Here is a 24,376-nt window from a genome sequence, read left to right on the forward strand (position 1 = left end):
GTGTTAACAGATTTTCTGAGAGAAAGAGAAATACCCTATACATGGTTAATGCTGGAAGGCCTTCTTTTTAATTATCAGGAGAATAGATACAAGATAAACTCCATTTTCAAAGCTCAGAATTTTCTGGATAGAGCGAAGGGAAAAGAAGGCAAGGAAAAGAAGGAGGGAAAGGAGGAAGAAAGCTCGGGTGAAGAGAATCCAAATCCGACAAGACAGAGATATCCGACAAGACAGCAGACCAAAAAAGATAAAAAGGATAGTGATAAGCAAAATCCATAATGGCTTCAATGTTTTCTATTAATGTGAATGGACTCAACTCCTGCTAAAAGGAGGAAGACTTTCAGATATTTGACAAAAATGGAAATGGACATAATTTGTTTGCAAGATACCCATATTCTAACTAAAGACCAACATCTTCTGAAAAATAAAAAACTTGGTAGCTTATTTACAGCAACAGATATGAATAAAATGAAAAGGGGAGTGGCAATATATATTAAGGATAAATTCAACCCACAATTGCAGTATGCCTCTGAAGATGGAAGAATTCTATTAGTGGAGATTACAGTAGACAAAAAAAAATTCTACTGGCAAACATTTATGCCCCAAATGATTAACAAGAGAAATTCTTTTAAAACTTATGCCTTAAACTATCAAATTTGGAATATGTAGAATATGTTTAATAGGAGATTTTAATGCAGTTGCTGATAGACAAAGGGACAAAAAACTGCATAAACAGACTAAAAGCAAAAGTCCTCAATTGCCAATAAGTTTTTGGAAACTAGCAGAAAAATTGGATTTGGTTGATGTATGGAGAACAAGATACCCAAATTCCAAAGATTTCACCTACTATTCCCCTAGCCACCAAACGTGGTCAAGAATTGATATGTGCTGGCTTTCCACAAATTTGGTCAAAGATCTACCGTAGTTGAGACAGAAATTCAAATAAGAGTTATCTCAGACCATAGTCCTGTAATGCTAAAGTTTAAAGGTACACCAAAGAAAAGATTATGGAGGTTAAATACCTCAATTCTGAAAGGTAAAGACTTTCTTAAAGAATCTAAGGTTGAAATTGAATCCTTTTTCAAACACAAGATGTAAAGATACAAATAGTTTGGGATACTGCTAAAGCTTATTTTAGGGGCCTTGCAATTAGATATGGTATTAAGAAAAAGAAAGAAAGAACTGAAAATTTTCAAAAATTAATGTCACAAGCTGGAGAAGCTGAAAAGAATCTAAAAAAACAACCAATAAGACTGGAGTTCCAAAATAAGGTAAAAAAATACAACACCAATTGAACTTGTTACTTAAGGAGGAGATGGAGATAAAACTGAGGTATGCTAGACAAAAAAATTTTTGAGCATGCCAACAAGCCTGCAAGGTGGTTGGCCTATAGGATGAGAAAAGAAAAGGCCAAAAGAATAATTTTGGTCCTGAAAGATGAGAATAATAAAGAGAAAGCTTAAAAACAAGAGATGTCAAATCGTGGAACAGTTCTATAAAAAATTATATGAAGATAAGCAAGTCCTCAAAACAGATCTAGAAGATTACATTAACCAAAATAATCTTAATAAATTTACAGAGGAACAGCAAAAAATTTTAAATGAACCAATAACAATAAGAGAACTTGGAGACGTAATGGCATCTCAAAAGAATGGCAAAGCCCCAGGCCCAGATGGACTGCCTGCTGAATTCTATAAAGAATTATGAGGAGTCTTTATTGTTACCATTTAAGCATCTCATTGAAAAGATCCAAGATGAAGGCCAAATACCAGCCTCATGGCAAGAAGCTACAATATCCTTAATTCCGAAAGAAGATGCAGATTTGAAAGATATTAAAAATTATCGTCCAATTTCTCTTTTAAATGTGGACTATAAATTTTTTGCTGCAATATTAGAACATCTGAAGAAAGTTCTACAGTCTACAATACATTGAGATCAGGCAGGGTTCCTTCCCAGAAGATACTTGAAAGACAGTGTTAGAACGGTTTGTAATATTTTGTAATACTATGAAACTCATCCAGAGAAACAACTGGCTCTAATCTGTTTGGATGCTGAAAAGGCTTTCGATAATGTTTGTTGTCAATTTATGTTACAGCAACTGAAAGGTATGGAATGTGGTGAAAATTTCTTGAGAGCAGTAGAAGCAATATACTCTTTTCAAAGAGCAAGAGTGATAGTGAACAGTGAACTAACAGATGCAATTAATATTCAAGAAGGTGCAAGACAAGGCTGTCTACTGTCACCACTACTTTTTATTTTATCTCTAGAGATACTGAACAATCAGATAAGAGAAGATACAAGTATCAAGGGAGCAGTGATAAAGAGTGAACAATACAAATTGAGAGCTTTTGAAGACGATTTAGTTTTTATATTAGAGCAACCAATAGAGTCAATAGACTGTCTTATAAACAAGATTATGTAATTTGGTCACTGGGCAGGACTAAAGATCAATTACCACAAAACAATTTTTTTGACAAAGAATATGACGATGGAACAAATTCAATCTCTTCAGCAAAAATCAGGGTTTTTGTATGAGAAAAGAATCAGATATCAAGGTGTACTTATCTCAAATAAGTGTAGCAATCTAAAAACAGACAATTATGATAAACTAAAAGAAATTAAAAAAATAGTTGGAAAAATGGCATGACTTGAACTTATATTTAATGGGAAGAATAGCTTAATAAAGATGAATATCCTTCCAAGGTTATTATTTTTGCACCAAACAATTCCAGTATTTCTAAATAGTGGGTTTTTTCAAGAATTGAATAAGATGGTCTCCAAATATGTTTGGTAAGGCAAAAAAACTAGAATCAAACTAAAGACACTGCAAGACCTTAAATTAAGAGCAAGTAAGGGCCTTCCAGACTGGCAATTGTATTATAAAGCTTCTGTGCTTTTGTGGGTAAAAAACTGGATAATACTGAAAGACAAGAGAAAACGGTTGATAGAGGAACATGACCTTACTATGGGGTGGCAGACATACCTATGGTATCAAAGACTTGAAGGACATTCCTATTTTAAGAACCATTGGTTTCGGAAATCTTTGTATCATACGTGGTCATGGTTAAAAATAAGAATTTATCAAAAAATTCCAAGATGGGTCTCCCCAGTGGAAGCATTTACTCATCCAAATCTTCTAAAACCAAATCAGAACTATAGATATGATGACTTGTTGGGAAAAGACAATCAGCTGAAAACTAGAGAAGAGTTGGAAAATATGGACATTAAAATGAACTGATGGTTGAGAATGCAAGTTGAATCTAGGTATGCCAAAGATAAGATGACAGGTTTTAACAAAGAACAATATCCATTTGATAAAATACTTCTAGGCCCTCAAGAAAAGCTAATTTCTAAATTATATGCATAACTGCTGCAGATGAAGATGCAAGACAAAGTTGTAAAAGATTATATGGTTCAATGGGTGAAAACTTTGGTCACAACATTACATTTGAAGAATGGGAGAGATTGTGGAAGTTCAATGTTAAATTAACTAGGTCAGTAACTTTTAAAGAAAACTTGTATAAGATGTTTTATAGATGGTACTTGACTCCACAGAAATTGTGTAAGATCTATACTAATATGTCTAACAAATGTTGGAAACATACTAAACAAGTTGGTTCCTTTTATCATATGTGGTGGACATGTGAGATGGTGAAGAACTACTGGATAATGGTTCATGAACTATTACAGAAAATTATGAAGATACAGATTCAATTCAGACCAGAATTGTTTTTATTGAATATATTTCCTGAGGACTATTCCAAAGAAATGAGACATTTGTTGGCACATTTCAATGCAGCAGTCAGGATTCTCTTGGCGCAGAATTGGAAATCTCAGGAAATTCCCACGAGAATGGATTTAGTGGGAAAAATCCTGGAAACAGCCGAGCTATATTTTCTAACTGCTAATAAAAGGAGCTATCGTATATTGATTCAAAAAATTCTTTCTAATCACCTGTCTCCCCCATTTCCCCCAATTTCAGGTTATACTTTCAAAAAATTTTAGTTTGTTGAATACTTGGAAAAAATATTTTAAATATGGTGATGAGAGGAAGCCGCTGTGGATTGTACCAATGGAAGTTATAAAATGGATTTCTGACTCACAGGAAGACAAATCGGTTACATACAAACAATTGCTAAAAATTAAAGGTGGCAAAGTAGAATTAAAAGCGGAGGAAGAACTGCAAGACAAATTTAATTGGTTCCAGATGCTACAAATTAAAAGTTTAGTGGATAAAGATATCAGGATTACAGGTATAAGGCAAGATCAGACTGAAATGGAAAAAGTGCTATTAGGGGAAGATGAAAAGTTAATTGCAAAGATGTATGAATTGTTATTGAAATGGTCTAAAGAAGATGAAGTAGTAAAATCTCAAATGATTAAATGGGCAATAAATATGAATAAAGAAATGTCAATGGAGACATGGGAACACCTATGGAAGAACTCTATGAAAATATCGACATGTAATAATATAAAAGAAAACTGTTTGAAAATGCAATACAGGTGGTATATGACACCTAAGAAGTTAGCAAAAATGAACAAGCAGGCATCTGATCGGTGTTGGAAATGTAAAAAGCATGAAGGCTCTTTGTACCATATGTGGTGGACATGTGAAAAAGCAAGACAATTTTGGCAAATGATTCATCAAGAATGTCAAAGATTTTGGGATATGCAGTTAAAAGGGCACCAGATACCTTTCTGGTAGGATTACAAATGGAAAGTTTTCCGAAGCAAGACAGGACTTTGATGTGGTATATGTTGTCAGCTGCAAGAACATTGTTTGCACAAAGGTGGAAGCAAGCTGAAATACCAAATAAATGGGACTGGATTTTAAAAACTTTACATTGGAGTGAAATGGATAGACTTACTAGAATCTTGAAAGACAGTGATGCAGAAAAATTTAAAGATGAATGGAAGAAATTCCAGGACTATATTGAAAAGCATAATCCATAATGATTCTTCAATTAAGCTGTGTCCCCAAAATCCTTATTGTCCGCCAAAAACCTTTCCATGCCTTGAATGTCTATTATGGAATACTTCAGCCCTTTATACTCAAAAGTAAGTCCGACTGGTAAAATCCATCTATATCTTGTACCTTTTGCCCTTAATTTATCCGTCAAAGGTTTAAATTGTCTTCTGTCACTGATGACCTTCCTTGGTAGTTCCTTCATTATTCTGACTCTGCTCTCCTCCACCACCAATTCTTTTGCAAATTGTTGGCTCTAGATCCTTCCCATTATATCTCTAGTGGTAAATTTAATTACTGTGTCTCTTGGCAATTTATGCCTTCTGGCAAACTCTGTACATGTAATCACATTGATCTTCAGTCTTCTCTGGATCTTCACCCAAATATTCAGCAATAATAGTCATGATATATTTCTTTAAGTCCTCTTGATTGTTTTCTGGCACCCCCCTCAGATGTACAAAGTTCTCCATCAGCTTACAGTCTTGTAGTAGAACTTTTTCTTGAATCTTCTTTATTGCAACATCTTGATTTGTAACTCTGTTTTCCACCTCTTGCATCTTCTGTGTTGTTGCTTGTGACTCCTTCCTCAGATCTTCAATTTCTTTCTTGATCTCTTTCTTTACAGCTTCAGCACTGGAATTTATTTCTTTTGCTAGTTCCTTAGTTATCTCTTTTGTTATTTCTTTAGTCTCTTTACTCAACTTTTTCTCACTTGTAGTTATCAAATCTTTCATTGCCTTTGTTAATCTGGCCTCCATAGCATCCAGCTGTTCTTGGGCAATCTTAGACATTTTGCCCTCTACTGAGCTAGCTCTTCCATGCGTTCTTAGTTTGTATTTTGGATCAGACATCAGTCTTCCCATAGCATATAATAGACCCCAAGTTGACCGCACCAAACTACAAACCGATAACAGAGTTCAATAGATTAGAGCCTGCCCTCTTCAGCAAGCCCAAAATTGCCGTCCTCAGAGCTTCCTGGGCCAAGATATTAATATTCAAAGTCTTGTAAACATTCAAAATGGCGGCAGCAAATTTTTCAGGTCCCAACTCTATGATTTTTTGGGCTAGAGTAGGCCTGGAGGTCTAGGATGTGTCCCTCTTCTCCCAGCGCTGTTTCCTGCCTCTCTGGAAATGAAGTCCTGTTCTCAATGGTTTCTAGTCTCACGATAGTACATCACTTCCTGTTTCCCAGTTGCAAGCTGAGACTTTGTTATGACGGGGGATGTTTTTGCAGAAGCCACAAAGGTAAACAAAACTTGTGGGGTTTTTTAAAAATTTTACAGTGCCTATTAAAGTCCCAAAGCCACGATTTCACCCTCAGCCTCTGTAACACAGCGTTACTTCTTTGCAAAGAGTTCCAAATCTTTGTTTCTTTAGTTTAAAAATGTTCTTTCAATCCCAAAATGAAAGATAAGAATTGTACCTTATCAAGTATCCAAAACTTCCTTACACCGATCGTTCCAATCTTCAGTAGTCTATAGTCCATAGAAAGTTGGGGTTGGGTGAATTTATGTCAACTTAATGACTCCAAAAAGCCTTTGTAGATGTTGTTATGCAATTTTTCATGGGAGATTCTTCAAAGCTGAAAAGAAGCCTCAGCGGGACTCCTCGCCAGCCAAAGTTAAACTCCTCAAAATCTTGCAAGCATGTCTTGGACTCTTCCCATAACTGGGAGGGTAGACAGCAGGAGATAAAAACGCCTTTTATGTCCAGAACAAAGGTGTTGGTCCACTCCATGAAAGGGAGAAGTGTCAGTTCCCCATCTTTCCAACTCTGGAAGCCAGAAGTCAATAGCATACTGAAGGCAAATGAATATAGCTTTAAAGTTCCAGAATTTGATAGCAAAAACTTAAGTTCTGTCCTTGGCCTTGATAGCAATCAGCTTCCAATGATGTTAGGGTGTGTAGCATATACTAATGAGTTATGCTAATGAGCCCCAGCATCTCTTTTTCTACAAAATCACCCCTGAGGAGAGCAGAATGCTGTAAGCTACTTTGGGCCTTCACTGAGGGAAAAAGGCGGGGTACAAATGAACTGAATAATAAATTGTAGTAAAGAAAGAACATGCATGCAAGGAACAGCCTCACAGTAGACTAGTAGCATGTTAAGGTGCATGTGTACAAAGTGCCTTCAACTTGCAGCTGACTTGAGGCAAGTGATTCAGCAGAGGTGCATTGCCTTCCTCTGCAAATTCTTCTTTGGTAATCTCCCAGCCAAGTACAGGCCTTGTTTAGCTTCTAAGTTTTGATAAGATTGGGGTAGGATACCATTCTACACACCACTGGCACTTTAAACTAGAGAGTTAAATTTTATTTCTTTATTTCTTTATTATTTGTTTCATTCAATTTCCAGCCCTCCCTTCCCTGCACTGCACTGAAACATTAAACTTTCAATCACGTTATCATCGTGTACATTATGGCCAATTAACTGCAGACAAAATTAGTCATGTCTACACAAGGAACATATGTTTCAAAACATGTTGCACATGTTTGCAGTATAAACAGGGATTTCCATGATCTAGGGACCAAGCCTAAGCGGTTTTACTCAGAAGGAAGTCCCATGTTATTCACTGAGTCTTACTCCAAAAGCATCATTGGGATTACAAACCAAATGTTGTAGATTATCTCATGTTTAATTAGAAAAAACATATTCCATATATATTGAGTGATTAAACTCATGTTTTATAAAAGCATTCCACTTGGTCCAGCTAACACACATGTATGCATTTCACTGGAGGTTTTTCTCAGTGCTTCCCAAAATTTTGAGTTTTCCCATTTTTAAAAAGTTCTTGGGAAAATTTTCCCTCATATTTTTCTAGTTTGGTTCTGGGCCTTAACATCTTTTGTTTTACCTACCATTCTGCAAAGTGGAAATTGACCAGCGGGGTCTCATTTTGTTATTTCCAGAATTTACAGGGAGAAAGCACTCTCCACCATTGTTCCAAATAAAACAGCAATATTCATGTAATAATATTCATTGAAAAGCTGGTGAGTGTTACAGAGCAAAGGTGGATGTGCTACGAAATGCCTTCATCTTCTAAGTCGGTCTGTTGTTTGTGACTAACAACCGTTACCTGTCCTCAACCTGGGATTCACTGAATGTGCACATCAGTTCTGGTAAGGTGCCTGCAGTTCATGACACCAATAATAGAAGACGTGATGCTTCCTGTTTTTAAATGGAATCAGTGCATCAAGCTGCATCTCCATTCCCACACTCAGTCGCCATTTTGGAAGCTCTTAGACTGGCTCCCTTAGCCAGACCAGGACCAGATCTATATGTTTTTTGAGGGGGGGCAAAATTAAAAAATGATGCCCCCTTATGGGCCAATTCTATCTTATGGGAATAGAATGGACTTTATGCCCAATTTGGTGCTCCCCCTCTGGCGGTGCGTAGGGCAAGCCCGCCTCTGCCCCCTCTGAGATCTGGCCCTGAGCCAATCCCACAATTACAACAGCTTTCGTTTTAAGTGCGACCTCTCAAGTCAATCTTTTGTTCCCTCAGATCTACAGCCATGATTATACATGTCATACCTTGCCTTATAATTAGGTAAATAAATATTTAAAACATGCAATCCAGGCTGCCTCCTTCTTTTCCACCAGGTTATCAGTATCATGAACTCAAAGCGAACTCAGTTCATATTCCTGAGACATTAACACCTCCAGAAGGGTTAAGTTTTTGTTCCACAGATGAAATTCCTGTTTTTATTCTGGCTGCTCTTATTAACTTTATTCAGTCAGGGATTTATCCCACTCCTCTTGGAAGGAGCCTGGAGAGATCCTCACTAGGGAGGGGTACAAACTGGGAAAATGCAGTTCTCTTTGTATAGTTTATGACCTGGTAGAACAGCCCCCCAGCATGCTAGAGACACCAAACTCACAGGGGACCTCCTGCTGACTCTCCTCTACCTGCCCTCCAAGCCCATCAAGCTATTTTCCTGTCTTGACAAATGCTCTGACTGCTTCTGGCTCACTAGTATCTCAGCCACAGGTGAACAATTTGCTGCCACCTGCCTTCCCATTGACCCCTCTTGAGACACACTCCTACCCACTGTTCACTATGGCAACTGCAACAAGGATTCATGAATGAAAATGTACTCATAACTGCTGAAAAAAACTTACATATTATTATCTCGAGTGTGCACACTGTTTGCATATGAAATCTGTTGGCAGACTGATGGTGGCTGGTAGGCAAGCTGCATGATACCATCATCTGCAGCTGCAACAGAACACCATGCAGTCTTCTGGTGTGAAGCTGCCCTGGCAGGACTCTCCTGGGCAGGCTGACCATCTAATGGTATCTTTAGTAGATAATGACAAAAGTTACAACAGCAAAGGTTGTACCTGCATGTGTACTTCCATTGCTGTGGAAAGAAGCTGATGGTATAATTCCTGGTAAGAACTTGTAAACTACTGCTCCCAGAGGCCATCATTCCAATCTGAGGGTTGTCATTCCTGTTACATAACATTTCTGCTACTCTTAAGGGCTATCATTCTGCTCTGGGGACTGTCATTCCAGTCCCAAGACATTTCTGCTCTTCCCAGGGATTGTCATTCCATTCTGAAGGCTGTCATTCCAGCCCCAGAATACCTCTGGGGAGCCAGTTTGGTGTAGTGGTTAAGTGTGCGGACTCTTATCTGGGAGAACAGTTTGATTCCCCACTCCTCCACTTGCACCTGCTAGTATGGCCTTGGGTCCGCCATAGCTCTGGCAGAGGTTGTCCTTGAAAGGGCAGCTGCTGTGAGAGCCCTCTCCAGCCCCACCCACCTCACAGGGTGTCTGTTGTGGGAGAGGAAGGTAAAGGAGATTGTGAGCCGCTCTGAGACTCTTCGGAGTGGAGGGCGGGATATAAATCCAATATCTTCTTCTTCTTCTTCTTCTTCTTCTTCTTCTTCTTCTTCTTCTTCTTCTTCTTCTTCTTCTTCTTCTTCTCTGCTACTCCCAGGGGCCATCATTCTCCTTGGGGGAGGCTGTCATTCCACTCCCAGACCACTAGTTCTATTGCGATGGTGGGTCTTTCAACTTTGAGACCTGTTATTTCAGTCCCAGAGTGGTTTATCTGGGCCCAGAGAGTTTAATTGAAAATACACTACAAATTTTCATTGCAACTATTTTGTGCTATAATGGGTTTCAATGGAGCCCATGCAAGTCACTTGGCATTTCTGGTTCCCATTATCTTCAATAGGCCTTCAAGACTCTCTCATTGTTTCCAATGGGCAATCCTGCCATCCCTTTTAGTATATCCCCCCCCCCCAGCAGAACTCAGTGCTGCTGTGGCAACAGGACTGATATGAAGCACAGAATCACACTCAAAGTGTGAGGAGTTGCAAGCCCAGCAGAACCAGTGCAATGTACTAATAGTGCTGAACATGAACCAGTGCTGTGAAGCCGTGTCTAGTTACTCTTCTTCATTACAGCACAGGATTATTGTGAGGATAAAGATGGAGATGCATGAATGCTAATATGAGCTTCTTGGAGGATAAAAGTTCATTCATATTCCCCTGAGCTGAACTTCTCTTGTCTTTACAGTTTGTCCTTGCTTCTGTTTCTTGCAGTGCAGTCCAAACCACAGTCACATCCTTTGAAGTCAATAGGCCAAAAGGCATAGCTAAGGAAATATTTATCACATTAAAGCTGCCATCCTAGGTGTATTTTCTTGGGAGAAAACAGCATTGAACTCAGTGGGTCTTACTTCTGAGTAGATACAAACAGGACTAAGCTGCAAGTCCGTGAATCGTTTTCATTAGACTGCCATCTTCACTACTGTCTCTCAGAAAAATGAAGGCAGGAGATGAGTTTGGCAGCTGCAAGCCCCAGATGCCGAACTAAGCCATGCATTTGTTATCCCCAGCAGAGAGGGTCAGTCATCCATCCATCTATGTGGAGCCTGCTGCTGTCTGGCTTCCTTCTTAGCACACTTTGGGGTGGGAGCGATAGACACCCTCAAGACAAATGCTGGTGGGGTCAAGTTGCTTGCAGAGGGTTTCAGCCCTTTTTGCATTATTTCATCCGTGACAACACTTTTCAATGTGACTTTGCCTTTTTTTTAAAAAAGGTTTCCTATTTGTCAGCTGGGAAGAAATTACACTTCTGTTCTGGAAAACGAATGGCATCCATGGGGATCAAAGGGCATTTTGCCACTGTTAATGAAAAGTGAGCTGCACTTGTATCCTTGAACACTAAGGAAGGCTATGTTAACAAGCCCATCATTGAGACTTTTATATTTCTTATAAGTCTCTCTCTGTATATGTGCACTCAATTAGTATATCTGCAGCCCCATCATATGCTAATTAAAAGCCAATCCATTTATTTATTTACTTGTTTACTTACTCCATTTATGGTCTGCATTGCTTGCCAATTCTCAAGGCACAATTAAAACAATTTGAAATGCTGCAATCGAAACAGTATAATCCATTCAACAAATGACGCAATACAAAACTAGATTGCAAAATTAGATAATATACTATAAACTATAAAACTATATAATACATTAAGTAAGATGATAAAGTGGAGAACAATGCAATAAAGCATTATAATATATGCAATGAATAGTGCAACAAGGACTACCTAGAAATTATATTTCTTTTTTAGTAAATATGTGCAGGAAGACAGCTGCCTTTATAATCCTATGCCAATTTATGTATAGGATTAATAGGAATCTAAGACCAATAGATTTTGAAGGATGTAACTGTTTAGGATTGTAATTAATCTCCCTGGTATGCCAGTCCCAGTACTCTCCTGAGAATCCCCCCCAATCTTACAACAGGAGGGGTTGTGGATGAGTGGAAGCGTTTCTGCTTTGCATGCAGAAGGTCCCAGGTTCAAACACCAACATCTCCAGTTAAAAGGACCAGACAGGAGGTGATGGGAAAGACCTCTCAGCCTGAGACCCTGGAGAGCAGCTGCCAGTCTGAGAAGGCAATACTGCAAAGCCAATGCAGCGGCATAGCCAGGATTTTAAAAGTGGTTAAAAAAAACATCAGGACCCCCTTTCTCCATCCACTGCAGGGCTTGCCACTTCTCAGAAGCTTCCTGGGGTAGAGGCAAAAGCTGGAGGCTCTGAAAGTTGCCAAGCCGAAGCAGCCAGCCCTAAAATTTTAGAGTCAAGAAAGGATTGCACCTTGTGTGCAAACAGGAGGGTTTCCTTCCTCCTCCTTCTCCTCCACCCTGGCACTTTGCAGCCAGCAGCTCCATCTCCCCCTTCCCGTCCCGTTCCATGTGGCTTCTTTTGCCTCCCACTCCTTTGCCTCCCTTCTCTCCACTGGCTGCTTTTGCTGCTGCAGTGTGTTGTGCCCTGATCAACTCTCTCAGCTCCAGCTGCCACTGATGACTCTTTGTCAGCTCAGTCATGGAAAAAAACCCAGCTGCACCCCCAGAGGGGTCCCTGGAAGTTGGGGGCTCCCTCCTGGAGCTCAGGGGGCAGTGTCCCCACAACCTCTCCCTGTGGCTATGGGTCTGAGTCAATGGACGGATGGTCTGATTTAGTATAAGGAAGCTTCATGCATGTTCACGTTCTCTTTGTTCTGAGTTAAAAACCTTTTTTTCTCTTCTCAAAATGTGTCATATATCTGGAGTTTTCCCAGTTCATTTCAAATTCCACTTTAGACAAAACCCAGCGACCCAACTGGTGAGCACAGAGAACATCCCTGAGTCAGTGTTACCATTTTTGAAATCCTTTTGACTTCCCTCAACATTCTTTGAATATTTTGCTGAAGGAATCCCCTTTTCACCAGATTTATTTTGAATTTCACATTAGCTAAAAATTTAATGACAAGTGTAGTTAACAGTGTATACTAAGAAAACGTTGTTTATTTTACAAATGTTCCTGAAGTAACACTGGTGCCAAGTAAAGAATAAGTCTCTGTTCTTAGCCTTGTTAATTCTTTTAATTAAAACATGTTAACAAAGCCTAAGCAAATAAATAAATAAATTAAACTACTGGCAAGGAAATTAAACAGAGAAATTAAGCCCATTTTTAATTATTGTATTTCAATTAGGCTGCACTGGGCTTGGGTAAAAAGATAGATAAAAAGAGACAACGGGTACCTGTGACTTTCATAAATATTTCAAGGCTGCCTTGTTGGAAGACCACAGTATTAATGATAACATTTTAAAGCTCATGAAGTCCTGAGGCAAGGCAATTAGTCCATTTAGAAGTGAATCTGTGAATCCATTGCTATGTTTTATTCAATCCCAGAATCCCAAAAGCACTCTTATTTTCAAAGGAAAAACACCTTCAGGAGGGGGCAACTTGGAGCAGAGAAGTGTCAAGGGGTTGTCAAGAGAGGGGAAAGGGTTAATTTGTCCCTCCCCCTGCAGTTCTTGGCATCAGATCATTACTCCTCTCCAAGCAATGTTTTCCTTAAAATAAATTACTTTGGGGCATTTTTGTAGAATTTGCTTTATTTATAAACATAGGGGTAGTGGACAGGTGGAGGGAGGCCCTTCTATGTACATATGTGCTGTCAAGTTCTAGTGGACTTTATGGTGACTTCCTTCAAGGGCTTTCAAGGGCAAGTGAGAAGCAGAGCTGGTTTCCATGGCCTTCATCTACAGTCTTCCTCACTGGTCTCCCATCCCAGTAGTGATCCTGCTGAGCTTTTGAGATATGACCAGGTTGGGCTATCCCATGCAGCCTTCTCTCAGTTTGAGGAACCACTTGAGAGAGAGTGAGAGGGGGAGAGATTCCACACTGCCAGGTATCTTAAGCTCACACAAATCAGAGTCCATCTGCTCTTCCCACTCTCTTCCATCACCTATGCTTCCTTTTCACCCAGACACACATCTGGCCATCTGAGAGGGCAACAGGGTTGTCAACTTCATGTTGGGAAATTTCTTAAGATTTTGAAGTGGAGAGTGGGGAGGACAGGGTTTGGGGAGGGAAGGGACCTCGGAAGGGTATAATGCCATACAGTCCACCCTCTCTCTGTAGTCTGGAGATCTATTGTATATCTGGGAGATCTCCAGGAACCCACCTGGAGATTGCTGACCCTAAAGGAAGGTCATATCTTCTAAGCTTTGATGCATGACTTGACCAGCCAATTTCTTAACAATTCAGATCACCTGAGGAGACGTCTGCAGTTGCTAAGATACAGTAATATTTCCTTTGTGTTCTGAAGCCAAGTCTGCTGTCGTACAAATACCAAGTAAAAAAAACCCCTTGGTGTTCCATTTGGTAGGCTTTTTTACATACACTGAGACTCTGTTCCAAACATTCTTCTCCTTGACAATTCAAGGTTCAATTTGAAGTTACTTGAGGAACAGCTTTTGGTTGCTGCATTTGGCTTAAACATTCACCAGTTGTGCAGACTGCTTTGAAAGTTACAAGACGGCAGGAGAGGAAATGGCTTCTCCCCTTGCTGCTGCTATGGAGGCCCCTCCCCCAAGGGCCTGGAGATCTCCTGGGTTTACAACTGATCTCTAGATTGTGAAGATCAGATCCACTAGAGAAAAGAGGTGTTTTGGAGCATGGACTGTACAGCATTATCCTATCCAAGCTTCCTCTCCAAGCTCCAAGAGCCAGTTTGGTGTAGTGGTTAAGTGTGTGGATTCTTATCTGGGAGAACCGGGTTTGATTCCCCCCTCCTCCGCTTGCATCTGCTGGACTGGCCATGGGTCAGCCAGAGCTCTTGTAGGAGTTGTCCTTGAAAGGGCAGCTTCTGTGAGCCCTCTCAGCCCCACCTACCTCACAGGGTGTCTGTTGTGGGGTGGGGAGGTAATGGAGATTGTGACTGCTCTGAGATTCACAGTACAGGGCAGGATGCTTAATGATTCAGAAGGAAAGAGAATGTTAAACTGCTTAGAGTTGTACTTTGAAGCCTCCTTTTTATCGCTCTAGCCTTTGTCTTTCAAAATACAGAAAGCCATAAAAATATTCATTTAAGGTAATGAATGAAACAGATAAGTGCTCAGCTCTTATGTATTGATTTATTACATTTATTTACTTAATTTATAGCCTTTTTTTCTTGTGGAAACTAAAGGCAGATTATTCTGTGTAAAAGCATGCAGTCAAATAGCCTGAGACATCCGACAACAATGCAGTAGGATTGTGGCCAGGCAAGCCATCCTCAAAGGGAGGGGCCACAACAAAGAATGCACACGTCTGGTCAACTGCCACATTGTCAGGCTCCAGCTGGTATGTGGCATAAAAGCCTGGGAGAAGAAGAAGGATTTTAAACAAAGAGGGAAAAACCCCACAAAAAACGACAAGAGTTTGGTGTTCCTTTCTTAGCCCTGAAGCTTAAAACCTCTTCTCTGCCAGCCCCCTCCCCTCTCTGTTAGATTCACGCATTTGGCTTTTTCAGTCGTTTTAGCCTGAAGCAGTTGACCTTTCCCCCTGCCAGATAATCGAGGAATAACATTTGTGTTACAGTTTAACATGACCTCTGCCTCTACAGCTCTTTTTAGATTACCTTCCCAAAATGGCTGCTGACACCTAGAGTGAGGCAGGAGTTAAGAAGGGAGGGGGGGGGAGAGAAAGGGAGCTTATTATGGGTAGCTGTGCAGCCAGTGTTGTGAGAAGCTGCTGTGCCCTTTTCATTGCGCAACTATTAAAGTGGAGGGGGGGGGAGAGATGCGACAGTGATGTGGGTGGCTCACAGGTTATGTGGGAATCAAAGGTTAATGGATTGACTGTTACCTGGGTATGAAACTTAATGTGGGCTGATACACAAGGGGATTGCTTTGGTGTTGTATTCTTTTCAAGAAAACTAAATTAAAGAGCTAATTTATTCTGGTATAACAGTGTGTGTTACGGAGGTGATTTTTATATAAAATCAATGAGATATTCTCAGTTCCACAACAGATAGACTGTTGGAGCAGAGCCTCCAGGCAAGAATAATCTAAATCTTAAGGATTTCTGGTCTAGGCTGTGGGCTAGTTGGTCCAATCAAAGCACATTGTTTTTCAATACCTTATGTTTTCTATATGGTGGGTTTTTTTTCTAAAATAGACAAAGACCCCTTTTCCTGAATTAAATGCAGAGCAAGCTCACTTTGTCCAGTAAACGGTTTACTCTTGGTGTGTGCAAGAATTAGGGACGTGTAAATTGTGTGTTTGGATATCCCTTATTCCCACCCATGTTTGTGGAATTCAGTTGCCAAATCCACAGACACCCAGTTCAGGTGGGGAAGGGCAGGAGATTCTTATCACCCGCTCAGATCACCAACTCTAAGGTGGGCCTGGAGTTCTAACTGCTCAAGTACTGGATATTTCAGACAGTGTCTGGAACATTGGCCACAACTGATTTTTCAGTTCTCTGTTTGGTGGCTGGCTACTGGTTCACAGCAGATCAAAGGGTTGTTGCATTCTTTCCAACAGAGTGTGAGACACCCCAGTCAGCTTTCATGCATGTGCATCATCACACAACCCAAAGAAGGTCTCTTCCCTCCCCTTAATCAGTGCTGTATGCTTCTTTGCTAAGCAGACAAAACACTAATCATAGAGCCAAGTGGGCAGCCATATTGGTCTGAAGCAATATAACAAATTTTGAGTCCAGTGGCACCTTTAAGAGCAAAAAAAAATTATTCAAGGTGTGAGCTTTCGTAGACATGCACACTTCCTCAGACACACAGTCATCAAACAGGTTGAATCAATCATCAAAAAAGGAGTATGAACTGCAAAAATGTCCCTTTTAATTTCAAGACTGAGGTTTTTTTTCAGGGCATGCTTTTGGTTATGCTGGAATTTGTGTGTGTGTGTTAATTTGCTGTACTGCTATAGTGGTTAAGTGCACAGAATCTAATCTTGGAGAACTGGGTTTGATTCCCCACTCCTCCACATGCACCTGCTGATGTGACCTTGGGTCAGCCACAAGTTCTCAGTAGAGCTGTTGTCTTAAGAGCAGTTATCTGAGAACTCTCTCAGACCCACCTACCTCCCAGGGGTGGGTGTTGTGGAGTGGGGAAGGGTAGGGAAAGGAGACTGTAAGCCACTCTGAGACTCCAAATGAACAGTGGGGATAAATCCAATAGCTTATGATGATGATGATGCACTATTTTGGAGTTAGAATCATAGAGTTGGAAGGGACCTCCAGGGTCATCTAGTCTAACTCCCTGCACAATGCAGGGAATTCACAAATACCTCCCATCTACATGCACACCCAGTGACCCCTGCTCCAGAAGATGGCAAAAAGAAAAAAAACTCTCCAGGATCCCTGGCCAAACTTGCCAGGAGAAAAATTGCTCCTTGGCCCGAAAGTGGCAAAAAAGCATTTCCATGAACATGTAAGAAAGGGCCATGAGAACTAAGCACTGATTAAACCCTTCTTCCTCTCCATATCATTATCTGTCTAAGTTCACAGAATTGGCATTGCTGTCAGATGGCCATCTAACGTCTGTTTTAAAACCTCCACGGAATGAGAGCCCAACACCTCCCAAGGAAGCCTGTTCCACTGAGGAACCACTCTTAACCGTCAGGAAGTTCTTCCTAATGTTTAGTCAAAAACTCTTTTGATTTAATTTCAACCCATTGGTTCTGGTCCAAACTTCTAGGGCAACAGAAAACAACTCCTCACCATCCTCTATATGACAGCCCTTCAAGTAGTTGGAGTTGGTGATCATACCACCTCTTAGTCATCTCCTCTCCAGGCTAAACATACCCAGCTCCTTCAGCCTTTCCTCGTAGGACTTAGTCTTCAGACCCCTCACCATCTTTGTTGTCCTCTTTTGGAAATGTTGCAGCTCATCTATATCCTTCTTAAATTGTGGCATCCAAACTGAATACAATATTTTAGGGGAGATCTAATCAGAGCAGAGAAAAGTGATACCATCACTTCATTTGATCTGGACACTATACTTCTGTCCAGGGCTTGTTTTGTAGCAGGAACTCCTTTGCATATTAGGCCACACACCCCTGATGTAGCCAATTCTCTAAGAGCTTAAAGGACTATTAGTACAGGGCCTACTGTAAGCTCCAGGAGGATTGGCTACATCAGGTGCATGTGGCCTAATATGCAAAGGAGTTCTTGCTACAAAAAAAGCCCTGTAAATGACATGGTCACTACTACCCAGGGTGCCCATTACTTTCATTTCATCGACCAGCTCATCCCTGCTGGTAAGAATCAAGTCTAAGATAACAGATCCCCTTGGGTCTCTCTCCACTTTCTGGAAAACAAAGTTGTCAACAAGACAAGTCAGGAATTTGTCTGACCTTTTGTTTTTCACAGAGTTGGACTTCCTACTAGGATTCCCAGACTCCAGGTGGAACCTGAAGATCTCCTGCTTTTAATCTTGAGCTGGCAGAGATCAGCTTCCCTGGAGAAAATGACTGGTTTGAAGGTGGACTCTATGGCACTGTATCATGCTGAGGCACCCTCCCTTCCCCAAACCCTGCTGTCTCCTGGATCCACACCCAAAGTCTTCAGCTATTTTCCCACACAGACCTGGCAACCCAGCTTCAATCAGATATCCTGGTAACTGAAATCTCCTATGAGCACCATAGTTCTTTGAGAACTTTGTGATCTGTTTTAGGAGTGTCTCATCCAAGTTGTCTGCTAGGCCTGGTGGTCTATAGTAGACCCCCACTATAACATCACTATTGTTTCTTACTCCTTTTATTTTCATACAGATACTCTCAACTGAACTTCCATGCTCAGATTCACATATTCCTCGCAAGTATGTACTTCCTTTACATATAATACAACTCCTCCATCCTTCCTTATATGTCCTTTTTAAATAAGTTGTATCCCTCAGTCCTGATATTTCAATTATGAGTGTCATCCCATCAGGTTTCAGTACAGCCTATTAGGTCATAGTCCCTTTCCTGTATTAGGACTTCCAGTTCCTCCTGCTTGTTTTTCCAATTCTGTGCATTAGTGTAGAGACATCAGAATGTATAGTTTATACTTCCTGTGGTATTCATTTCTGTACTTACCTGCAAGTTAGTGTTATGTATCCTATCTGCCACTCCTTGAAAAAGTTTAATGTTCTTATCTTCAGTTTTTGGCATAATATTAGGCTTAAAAGTTTTGTCTCACTCCCCTATATGATTTAGTTTTAAACCCTTTTTGTTAGGTTTGCAAGACTTTCACCAAACACGTTTTTCCTACCCACGTGAGGTGCAAACCATCTCCTGATAGAAGAGGTTCATCTTAAATGTGTAATCCACGATCCAAAAATCCAAACCTTTCCAGATGACACCATCTACATAGCCAGTCATTTATTTGCAATATTCTTCATTCCCTTCCTAAGTCACAGCCTTCAACAAGAAGAACTGAAGAAAACACAACCTGCACTCCCAGGCTCTTTGCCTTTTTACCTAGAGCCACATAGTCTCTTTTAATATGTTTGGGCTGTGCTGGGCAGTATCATTTGTTCCCACAAAGATAAGCAAGAAAAGATAATAAACCATGGGCTTGATGAGTCTTCATGTTCTGAATGCACACACCAGGTAGTCAGCTCTCAAGACAACAAGTCCAGTTGGCACACTTCTGGCTCTACCCCTCTGAATAGAGAATCCCCAGTTATTAGCCCATACCTTCTCTTATTTTGGGGAGCAGAAGCTCGAGTCCTCTCATCCATGGGGTCCTGATAAATTTCCTTCATGTTCAGGAACTGAGTTTTTGAATTCAGGGACTTCAGCACCTGAAAAGCATATCCTGTAGAAAAAAACATAATCTGAAGTTTAAAAAGTGAACTTCCATGGCCTTTTAAAGTTTTTAAAAGTGAAAAGGTAAGGAAAGCATGACCTACTGGCTTTCTGGGCCTGCACTGGGAACAATGGCCCTTCCTTCTGTGGGAGGCACAGCCTGGCCAGAGAATGGCCCCAGGCTTCTGGGACAGGCAAATGGAACTTCCAGGCTTCTGGGCCAGTGTTCAGACTCCTTACTGGAGCCAGCCAGATCACGGCAAGTTCCAGAGGCCATTTATGTTGCTTTTGCAAGGCTACCCAAATGGCTAATTTCTGATATATATTTACAGCTGGGGTACATCTGGATGCACAAGAGAGTTATCAACTCCTGGTTGGGAAATTATTGAAGACTTTGGGGTGTAGCCTGGGGAAGGAGGGATTTAGGCAAAGGAGGAACCTCAGTGGAGCATAATGCCATAGAGTCTACCCTCCGAAGCAGCCATTTTCTCCAGGGGAACTGATCTCTGTAGTAAATCTGGGATCTCTCCAGGTCCCATATGGAGGTCCCATGTGGAGTTTGGCAGATCTAATGTACAACCCTATCTTCAACTGCTGGCAAGTCCGTGGCTTTTTTTTTTTTTTAATCCTACCATCCATTTTTCCTTAGTGATTACTCCAGGAGTGAATGAAGAGTTGGTTAAGGTAAGTTTGCCTGGTGTTTGCACTGAAGTTCTCTGCATCCGTGCTTAAAACCAGGAAGGATCAGAGTTCCATTCATTCTCCAGCTCAGTGGGTTGGATCCCAGAGGTCCATTATGCTAGAAGAAGTGCTCTTCTGAGTTTCTTGAATCAAGTCTCTGTCCACTGGATACAAGTTCTTCTGCTGGCAGACTGAATCTACATGATTGAGCCAGTGTTTGAAACCAAAGAGACAGGAGGTTCTGGGGAATAGTCATACGTGGTCTATCTGAAACAGAGTGGGGATGGAAACAGGCAAAAGAGCTCTCCCAACAGCAGTTATTAATAATGGCATGCCACAAAAAATATTGATCTTTATTAATATTAAAAATGTTTACAAACAGATTAATTTAATTCTCTTATTCCCTGTTGCCTGCCTTCTTTCTGACAGTTCCACCTCCTCCTTCCCACCTTGTCCATTGAATAGTTGGTACAACTGCATAACAATCCCTGGATGAGCTCCAACACCTTTTTTTCCCTACAAAATGACCCCTGGAGAGGCCTGTCTTCTACTTGTGAATTAACTGAATTCTTCTGACAGAGGTCCTCTGGTTGGGCTGGGGAGACTCCAGGTTGGGGTGCCAAATCCTGGTTTTTGAAATCAGCACCCACCGTCAGGAGTCAAGGTGTGATCCTGTATGCCTCCTTGACAATGGAGGCCCTAGTCACAAATGTTGCCAGACTGGCATTTTTTTTAACAGTGCCAGGTCAGGCAACTGGCCCCCTACCTGTGTTGCTCTTATCTAGCCACAGTAATCCATGCAATGGTCACCTCCAGACTGGATTACTGTAACTCACTCTATGTGAGCCTACCCTTGAGGCTGACCCGGAAACTTCAACTGGTACAGAATGCAGTGACACAGGTCCTTACTGGGATGCCACACACAGCACATATCCACCCTGTGCTGTGTGAGTTGCATTGGCTTCCGGTGGAGTACCAGATCAGGTTCAGGGTCTGGATATTGATCTTGATGACCCTTAATGATTAGGAACCTATGTACTTTCAGGATCTATCAGGATCTACTTTCCGGATCTTTCAGGATCTATGATTCTATCCCCAGAAGAGCATTATACTCAACAGATCAGAACTTACTGGCACAAGAGATATTCACCTGTAATCTTTCATTGAAATCTGCCTCCGTTCCTGCGGACTGGAAGGTAGCAAATGTCACCCCCATCTTTAAAAAGGGTTTCAGAGGAGATTCGGGAAATTACAGGCCAGTCAGTCTGACTTCAATACCAGGAAAGTTGGTAGAAACCATTATCAAGGACAGAATGAGTAGGCACATTGATGAACACGGGTTATTGAGGAAGACTCAGCATGGGTTCTGTAAGGGAAGATCTTGCCTCACTAACCTGTTACATTTCTTTGAGGGGGTGAACAAACATGTGGACAAAGGAGACCCGATAGATGTTGTTTACCTTGACTTCCAGAAAGCTTTTGATAAAGTTCATCAAAGGTTCCTTAGAAAGCTTGAGAGTCATGGAGTAAAAGGACAGGTCCTCTTGTGGATCAAAAACTGGCTGAGTAATAGGAAGCAAAGAGTGAGTATAAATGGGCAGTCTTTGCAATGGAGGACGGTAAGCAGTGGGATGCCACAGGGCTTGGTACTGTGTCCCATGCTCTTTAACTTGTTCATAAATGATTTAGAGTTGGGAGTGAGCAGTGAAGTGGCCAAGTTTGCGGATGACACTAAATTGTTCAGGGTAGTGAGAACCAGAGAGGATTGTGAGGAACTCCAAAGGGACCTGTTGAGGCTGGGTGAGTGGGTGTCAACGTGGCAGATGCAGTTCAATGTGGCCAAGTGAAAAGCAATGCACATTGGGGCCAAGAATCCCAGCTACAAATAAAAGTTGATGCGGTGTGAACTGGCAGAGACTGACCAAGAGAAAGATCTTGGGGTCGTGGTATATAACTCAATGAAAATGTCAACACAGTGTGCGTTTGCAATAAAAAAGGACAACGCCATGCTGGGAATTATTAGGAAGGGAATTGAAAACAAATCAGCCAGTATCATAATGCCCCTGTATAAATCGATGGTGCGGTCTCATTTGGAGTACTGTGTGCAGTTCTGGTCGCCAAACCTCAAAAAGGATATTATAGCATTGGAGAAAGTCCAGAGAAGGGCAACTAGAATGATTAAAGGGCTGGAGCACTTTCCCTATGAAGAAAGGTTGAAATGCTTGGGACTCTTTAGCTTGGAGAAACGTCGACTGAGGGGTGACATGATAGAAGTTTACAAGATAATGTATGGGATGGAGAAAGCAGAGAAAGAGGTACTTTTCTCCCTTTCTCACAATACAAGAACTCATGGGCATTCGATGAAATTGCTAAGCAGACAGGTTAAAACGGATAAAAGGAAGTACTTCTTCACCCAAAGGGTGATTAACATGTCCAACATGGCTTCTCTTATGTTCTTATGTTCTTAGGATCGCCTCTCCTGATATATCTCCTTCCTTGGAGGTTTTTAAACAGAGGCGAGATGGCCATCTGACAGCAATGAAGATCCTGTGAATTTAAGGGGAAGTGAGTTTCCTGCATTGTGCAGGGGGTGGACTAGATGACCCTGGAGGTCCCTTCCCACTCTATGAGTCTATCCCCAGAAGAGCATTATACTCAACAGATCAGAACTTACTGGCACAAGAGAGATTCAGCTGTCCTTGACCAAAGCCAGGGCATTCTCTGACTTGGCTCCACCCTGGTGGAACTCTCTGCTGAGCAACATCTGTGCCCTGCAGGATTGCTGCAGTTCCACGGGGTGGGCAAGGCAGAGATGTTCCACCAGGCATTTGGTTGAGGACAGCAATAGTCCTGTCCTGGCATTCCCGCCTCCCTGCCCTTTGACCTCTGAGACAGTGATGCTTGGGGGGGTTTAGCATGGTCTTTAGTTACACCATTGTGTTTTTTATTGTTTTACCGGTTTTAATCAGTTTTTTTTTTTATGTTTTGTAGGATCATCTTGTACACTGCCCTGAGCCCAGTTCCACTGGAGAGGGCTGTTGATAAATTCAATATACAAACAAACTTGGGTCTTTGTTACAAGCTCTTTATCAAGTATGGGCCACTTACCGGTTCCTCAGTCAGTTTTTAACCCTGTTATAAAGGAAGAGAATGCAAATAAGAACCATTTCCTTTGCCCTGAGAGTGAATATCAGAACAGTTACTCATGTTTCTTTTTCTTCCTTTCTTTTCAAAAAGTTCAATAGATGCATCAAGGCCACTGTCTTTCAGTTGCATATATTTATTTGAGGGCACTTAAGAAGCTGACTTCTATGATATTGTTGAGCCAGTGATTATTTTTTTTGAGAAATGCTTCCCACCGGTCCCACTCATTCATCCCACCGGTAAGATATTTCCGTTTGTCAGAAAGCCTTCGTTCCTGATAAATGATGGAAGACTGACGGCTACACTTTATTAAAAAGTAATAACAATTTTTGTAGGCACCCTTCACAGGGAAAGGGGGGAGCCATGAATCAAAGGACACCGCCTGTCTGGGCCAGATAAATGGATCGTTTACCAGCTGAGGAGTTATTTAGGACTAGCTATTAATTTAAATCACATTTATCTTCCCTGAATAGGGGGAGGTTGCTGTGAATGACCAACGGTGCAGCTAAGTGCACATTATTTATTACTGCCGCCTGCAAAGCATGGCATACAGTGCCTTTAAAAAAACAGCAGTGTCAATTACCATGGTTAATCTAGTCAGGCCAGTAACAACTTTCCTCCTAACACAAGCAATTTTTTACACATGTACTACTTCTCCTTTGGAAATGTTGCTTTGGCTCAGAGGACAGCTGCTGGTTTCAAGTGGGTTATATTAGGTATCCCTTTCAAAACCATGACAACGAGGAATTCCTCAGAAAGTCTCTGAATTTGTGACACTTTCTCTGCAAACACAAATTCCTGCATGCAGAGAATTCAGTGCTATATAGGCACACACACACACTGAACTGCAGCTTGTAAGTAAATTTCATTGACTCCAACAGAAGTGGACATTCCTTACTATGTGAGCTGCTTTACAACTCAGCTGGATCAGGAAGTCCCAGTGATACAACTCAGACAAACATCCAGCTGCAGAGGAGTAGCTTTGAAGCCTTAGGCTCAGCA

The sequence above is a fragment of the Heteronotia binoei genome, chromosome 14 (genome assembly GCF_032191835.1).
Source record: "Heteronotia binoei isolate CCM8104 ecotype False Entrance Well chromosome 14, APGP_CSIRO_Hbin_v1, whole genome shotgun sequence".
NCBI classification, from domain to species: domain Eukaryota; kingdom Metazoa; phylum Chordata; class Lepidosauria; order Squamata; family Gekkonidae; genus Heteronotia; species Heteronotia binoei.